A 6,189-nucleotide genomic window follows, 5' to 3' on the forward strand; every position below is an offset into this window, starting at 1 on the left:
AGTGGCTTTGTGGGGAGCAGAGGTTTTGGGAAAGGCAGGAATTGAGCTGGGGGTTGAGGGGTGAGAGGGGATGAAAATCCCACCTGAAGGACAGGCTTTGGAGGATCCCATCTCTGCTCTTCAGCTCCCCAGGATAACCAGCGACAGGGGACAATCTGGAGCTGGGGAGGGCGATGGGCATTGAATTTCTGCTTTAAATAATCAGAGCCTGCAGACAGAAAACACCTTGCACATGTGCCTTTATGTGCATAAAAGACTTGGCCATAAAAATTGATTTTCAGGGCAAGATCTGCCCCCGTTTTTTAATGACTTGAGTGTGGCTGAGCTGTAGCTTTCACTTAGTTAAGCTCATTTCCCACCTGCTTTTCATTTCGAGACACGCCATGGCTTTGGTGGTGGCTGTTGAGAGTCGCTTTGATGTGTGAGGAGGAAACAAAAAAGGGGGATTTTGGGAGAAAATATGAAACAAAAGGAAAAAAGTGGATTTTGGGAGAAAGTATAAAACAAAAAAGGTGGATTTTTGGAGAAAGTATGAAACTAAAAACGTGGATTTTTGGAGAAAATATGGTATTTCTCTTGGAATTTTCTCCCTGAGGTGATAGCAGCCCTTTGTAGATGCCCAGTGGGCTGCTGCCTGAGGAGCCACAAACACCAATTGTTTTGGGGAGCATGACTGGCTCTGGCACTGAACACTGCAGCCATTCATGGGCGCTGCCTCCAGGGCTCACAGGAACCTTTATCCCTGCAGGGAAACTGGAATTTTCCTCGGGGACAGAAGCAACAAAGCCCAAGGGGGAAAATGAGCCCGTTCAGCAAGGATTTGTCCCATCCTGTGAAGGGCAAGGCAGGAGTGTAGGGAAGTCCCCTCTTCCCTCAGCCAAACACAGGTGATGACTTTTCTTTTGGGGCTTGTGGTTGTGTTTTATGGATTTGAGGTTTATTTTTCTCTTAATCTCGCTAGGTCGGGAGGGCGTGGTGCTTTTCTTAAAAATTCCTTGTGGGATTGGTATTTTTATTGTGATTTTATGTTCAAAATACACATTAGTTCTATATGCATTGATGAATTGTGTCTGTGGGATGTAAACATGGCAAAATACCGCGATTTCAGGCAGAAGAGGAACTTTCCAAGCCGCTTTCAGCACCTCAAATCAATAATTAGAGCGATGCAGCACATAAATATCACAGACAGCAATGCTTCTGCAGAACTGGTGACATCAGGGATTTGCTGTTTAGGGGTTTGCAGCAGCTGAGCAGGAGCTAATAAATTATCAAAGGTATTAAAGAGATTCTGTTAATTTGCAGAGCCGAAAAGAAACAACACTCAGGGACCACAGAGGCATTTGTGTAATTTCCAGCTCTGTGTTTAAGAGCTCCCATGAGGACCTCTTCAAACCACCAGGTGTTTTCTGGCTTTTTAAGTCTCCCTGGAAACATCTAAACAATTGCATCATGTTGCTGCTCTTTGATCAGAGTCTTTAAAAGCTGTAACTCTTGTCTAATTGCAGCACAGGATGTTTGGCAATAGGAATTAATTTGGGAAATAGTGGATCCTTAAAATAGCTTCAAGCCTAAGGCATGGTAAATACAGAATTCATTCTGCTTGTATCAGGATAGTAAATAGCAGCAGTCGGTAATTGTTGCAGTAAAATGAATTTTGGGGTCGTTGGACAGCACTGTTGGTGTGTTTCTTTACTCTGGACTTTTTACAATTTATTTTAATTATGACCAAATTCAAATAATTGAGCAAGGTTCGTGTTTATGGCAGCAATGCCCTGGTGTTGTTGTGTCCCAAAAAGAGGATTTCTCCACACAGAATCCCCACAGCCTGTTTTGCTTCTGGATTCCTTGAGAACTCTTAATTTTATCTCATTTTTCCCAGGTTGTGCAAGCAGGCATCAAACACGGTAGGAGGAATGAGCAAACAAGGCATCCCTTGTTTATAAATTTCTGGAATGCTAAAATCATCTGTGTGCTTTGTTTCCAAGCAAACTAAGTGGGGACAACACGGAAAATAGATTGTTATTGGGCCTCTGGGATGCTCCTACTGCATTTTATTTGGAAATAGGCTTTAATATATCTGACCTGATGACCTGGGCAGGATAAGAAAATTCCAAGTGGATCGCTAGCTTTCCTTATTTTGGGAATGTCTCTGCTGGTGTTGCTTGAGACTGTCCTGAGTGTGTGTCCATGAGCTTTTGGCCAGGTGGGATCAAGTCTTTAAAACCTCTTTCAGATCTTCCACTTGGATCTGAATGGATGAGGAATCTCCAAAATCCTGGATCCTGGAGGGGTCTAAAATGATATCATAGCCTTGTGATCCAGAGATGCAAATCAAAATGATTTCTCCTTTCACTCTCGTGTAACATCAGCAAATTTATCCTGCGGGTGCCTGGTGAAGCTTTATTTGAAATGCAGTTTGGTGTTAACTGGGTGCCCTGGAGCAGGCAGGGATCCCTCAGGGAAAACACTGAATTTCACTCCAGCAGATTTGGGGCATTTTCTGGGGTTGTTATTCCAGGAGAAGGAGCCTCTTTCTTGCTGGGAATGTGGAGCAGTGATTCCTGTGTGTGGGTGGGCTGAGTCTGGGCCTTGTTACGCCTCATTTTCAGCTCTTCTCTTTGGGAGAGACCTCCTGGCCACTGATGTCTTCAAGAACATTTTTACTGTGAGCATTTAAAAGGGGAATTCTGCTGGTTTTCATTTTCCTGTCCTGACGTTTCTGCAGAACAAATGGAACAAATGTGTTGCATATTCTTGCTGAGTTGACCTCAGTTGCCCGAGGCCCACGAGGACCCTCCAGGAGCCAACTGAGGCTCGATTTCAGCAAGACTTGTGCTGATTCTGGGATGAAATATTTACTCTGTTGTGAAATAATTCATGGAATTGGGAATGACACAGTTACGTGTAAGGATGTGGAGCTGCTGCAGTGATCCAGAGGAGGTCATGGAGATGCTCTGAGGGATGGAGCCAGGCTGGAAGATCTGGGAATGTTCACCTGGAGAAGGGAAGGATCCAGAAACACCTCAGAGCCCCTTGCAGGGCCTGAAGGGGCTCCAGGAGAGCTGGAGAGGGACTGGGGACAAGGGATGGAGGGACAGGAGCCAGGGAATGGCTCCCAGTGCCAGAGGGCAGGGCTGGATGAGATTTTGGGCAGGAATTTTTGGCTGTGGTGCCCTGGCACAGGGTGCCCAGAACAACTGTGGCTGCCCAAAAGCTTCCAAGGCCTTTCTGAGCTGATGGATTCCCAGCTTGGTACTGTTCATGGCTGGATCCATCTGTGTAGGCACATCTGAGCCTCGTTTTTGAGAGGAAAGTTCATCTGGGAGACAGGCTGTGTTATTTGAGCCTTTCAGAAGCAACCGAGTCACAGAGGGTGTTTTCTTTGTGGAAAAACAGAGGCTGTGCCAAAAGATGGGCACAGCTCTCCAGGAGTGGGAGCCTATGGAGAATCCAGTCTGCTTCTGGATGAAATCCCTGCCATTTGTGGAATTCCCTCTGTAAAAATATCACTCACTGGAAGTCCTGGCAGTCTGGAGGTGACAGGAATCACTGCCCCTGTTGTCATCCTCAGCCATGAGCAGCTCCTGGAGCTCTCTGAAGATTTACCCACCTCTCTTTTGTGTTCCAGCTTGGAGTTGTACAGCTCCTTCCTCATCAGAATTTGCAGAACAGTGAGAGGTTTGTATTTTTGTGAGGAGTTTTATCTATTTTTGTTTCAGCCTCCCACCGGTGGTTTTTGTTTTGAATCTGGATTTTTGGCTGTTTATCCAGCCTTTGAACAGGAACATCTGAGTGCTCCTGGAGCCAGCAGGAATAATGACTTAAGGAGGAACAGAGTTCACTGTTTCTTTTTGGATCATTGTACTGAAGAACGGCTGAAGTAAGCAGAAATTGATACAAATCTGAGTTTTCATCTCCCACACTGGACAAATAGTGGTTCTTGCTTCTGCAGGAAGGTCTTGTGATGGCAGCATCCATGCAAAAAAGGTCAAATCCCTGTAGGACATACCCAAAACCTTCAAATGAAGGAAATTTCATGTAAATGCAAACAAGAAATGCTCCCTGAGGGCAGTAACTTTTAATTTATCCCCTCAGTGCTACAGAAAACAAACTTGGAACCAATTTGTGCTTCTTGAAGCATCTCTGGAGGATGCTGTCCTCCTTCCTGTGCACTTCTCCAAGGAAAAGTCCTCTCCACTTGGCTCAGTACGTGAAGTTGGAAGGCAGAGAAGTCATTTATTCACATCGTGTTAATCCTAAAAACTAAAGGAAGAAAAGGCTGTAGGTGAACTTGGCCCCACATAATGACAATTGTAGGGGGAAAGTCACATCTCCTGTACATCATGAAATGACAAAACAGCTTCTTGAGTCTTGCTGATGGATCCTGAAGTGCTTGGGGTTGAGGAAAGGCTGGCAGGATGGAGATGAGGGCGATACTCAAACGTTTCCTGCTGGTGAGGTGTGTGATTGTGAGAAACCCCCCTGATAAAACTCAGTGCCTCAGAAAGGAGAGATTGTGTGTGCTTATCTGGAAGTTCCCTTTCCTCCAGGCTGATAACATTCTGAGGACAGCATAAATAGGAATTGCCATCCCCAGCCTCGTGTTATCGCTTTGGGAACAGCTTTTCTATCGCTCCAGCTGATGGAAAAATATGTTCCTTTAATAATACCAAACACAATCTCTGGTGTTGGTGGAGTTGCATTATGTGGGATGTGGAAGGGGGAATTGAAGGAAATTCACTCTTCCCAGGGATCTGATGTGGATCCCAGGCTGCAGCAGGGTGGAATGGGGCTTTGTGCTTCTGTTCCCATCCAGTTCCCATCTCTGTTCCCATCTCTGTTCCCATCCAGTTCCCATCTCACTGGGCAAAATTCTTGTGAAGTCTCTGCACTCCTTGAGCTCCAGGTGTGTCTGAGAGCAGGACCTGCCCTTCCCTGGCTCCATCAGGAGCTGCCTCACCCACCCCAGTCCTCCCTGTCTGTTTATCTTCCCTTTTGTCCCCAGGGAGCCAGGATGGGACTGAGATTTTTTTGGACAGGAAAAGTTCAAAACTAACCAGAGGAGACAGCCAAAGCTGAAATAAATGAACTGGTGTTGTTTTGTCTGTCTGAGTGAAGGATGTGGTTATATCAGTGTCATCTTCCAGAAGAATTTGTCTTCCAAAAATTGTTAACAGGTTTCTGCCTCTTCTCAGCTTATTCATGGCCCTGAGCTGCTGCTCTCAGAGGATGTCAAACATTTTTTTGTGGGCTGTAAATCCCATCAGGGAAATGTTTCCTTCTTGCTTTTGCCATCCTAACTTTAAAATGAATTTATTTCTTTTAACCCAGATATTTTCCTGACCTGGCACAGCAAACATGGGTGCAGGTTGGCTGAGGGAGTTCTCAGCTACAGAGGGAGGAGGGGGGACAAGAGAGGAAGGTGGAAAACAGAAATCCTTTGATCTTGGAGCTTGTTTTTGCGCTGTTTGTGTTCCTGCACCTGCTGCACGCTGCCTTTTCCAGTGCTGGGAGCTGTGCCTGCTCTGTGTGACGGTGAAAAGGACATTTCCCTAAGGCTGTGGGGTGTCCCAGGTGGCTGTAGGATATTTTAGTGGGCTATGGGATGGTAATGGGGTGTTTTAGGGGAGTATGAGGTGTTTTAAATGGCTTTTAGGGTGGTTTAGATGGCTATGGCATGTTTTACATGGCTGTGGGGTATTTTAGATGGTTTTTGTGTGGCTGTGGTGTGGTTTTAGATGTCTATGGGGTGTTTTAGATGCCTGTTGGGTGTTTGAGATGCCTGTGGGATGGCTATGGGGTGCTTTACATGGCTTTGGGGTGGCTGTGGGGTGGTTTTGATCCTTATGAGGTGGCTGCTGGGTGTGGTAGGTTGCTTTGAAGTGGTTTAGATGGTTATGGGGTGTCTGTGGGGTGTTTTAGATCATTATGGGGTGGTTATGGGGTGTTTTAGGTGGTTATGGGGTGGCTATTCAGTGTTTTTAGGTGGCTGTGGCATCTTTCGGATGGCTATGGGGTGACTGTGGAGTGGTTTAGATGGTCATGGGATTGCTGTGACATGGTTTAGATGACTGTGGTGTGGTTAAGATGGTTGTGATGTGATTTAGATGGTTATGGGATTGCCATGGAGTGCTTTAGGTGGCTGTGAGGTGGTTTAGGTGGCTGTGGGGCAGTTTAGGTGGCTGTGGG

The 6,189-nt window shown here is 46.0% G+C and overlaps 1 protein-coding gene across 1 annotated transcript in view; it reads left to right on the forward strand.

The window, feature by feature from the left end:
- The first annotated feature begins 811 nt into the window (after nt 1-811).
- The window catches only part of PTPRE (protein tyrosine phosphatase receptor type E), a 77,735-nt gene continuing 72,357 nt past the window's right edge, over nt 812-6,189 (forward strand). The window contains exon 1 of the mRNA XM_033515684.1: nt 812-887. The gene's annotated coding sequence lies outside the window, so the exon portion shown is untranslated. The remainder of the gene's footprint in view (nt 888-6,189) is intronic.

This window comes from Parus major, chromosome 6 (assembly GCF_001522545.3).
Source record: "Parus major isolate Abel chromosome 6, Parus_major1.1, whole genome shotgun sequence".
NCBI classification, from domain to species: Eukaryota; Metazoa; Chordata; class Aves; order Passeriformes; family Paridae; genus Parus; species Parus major.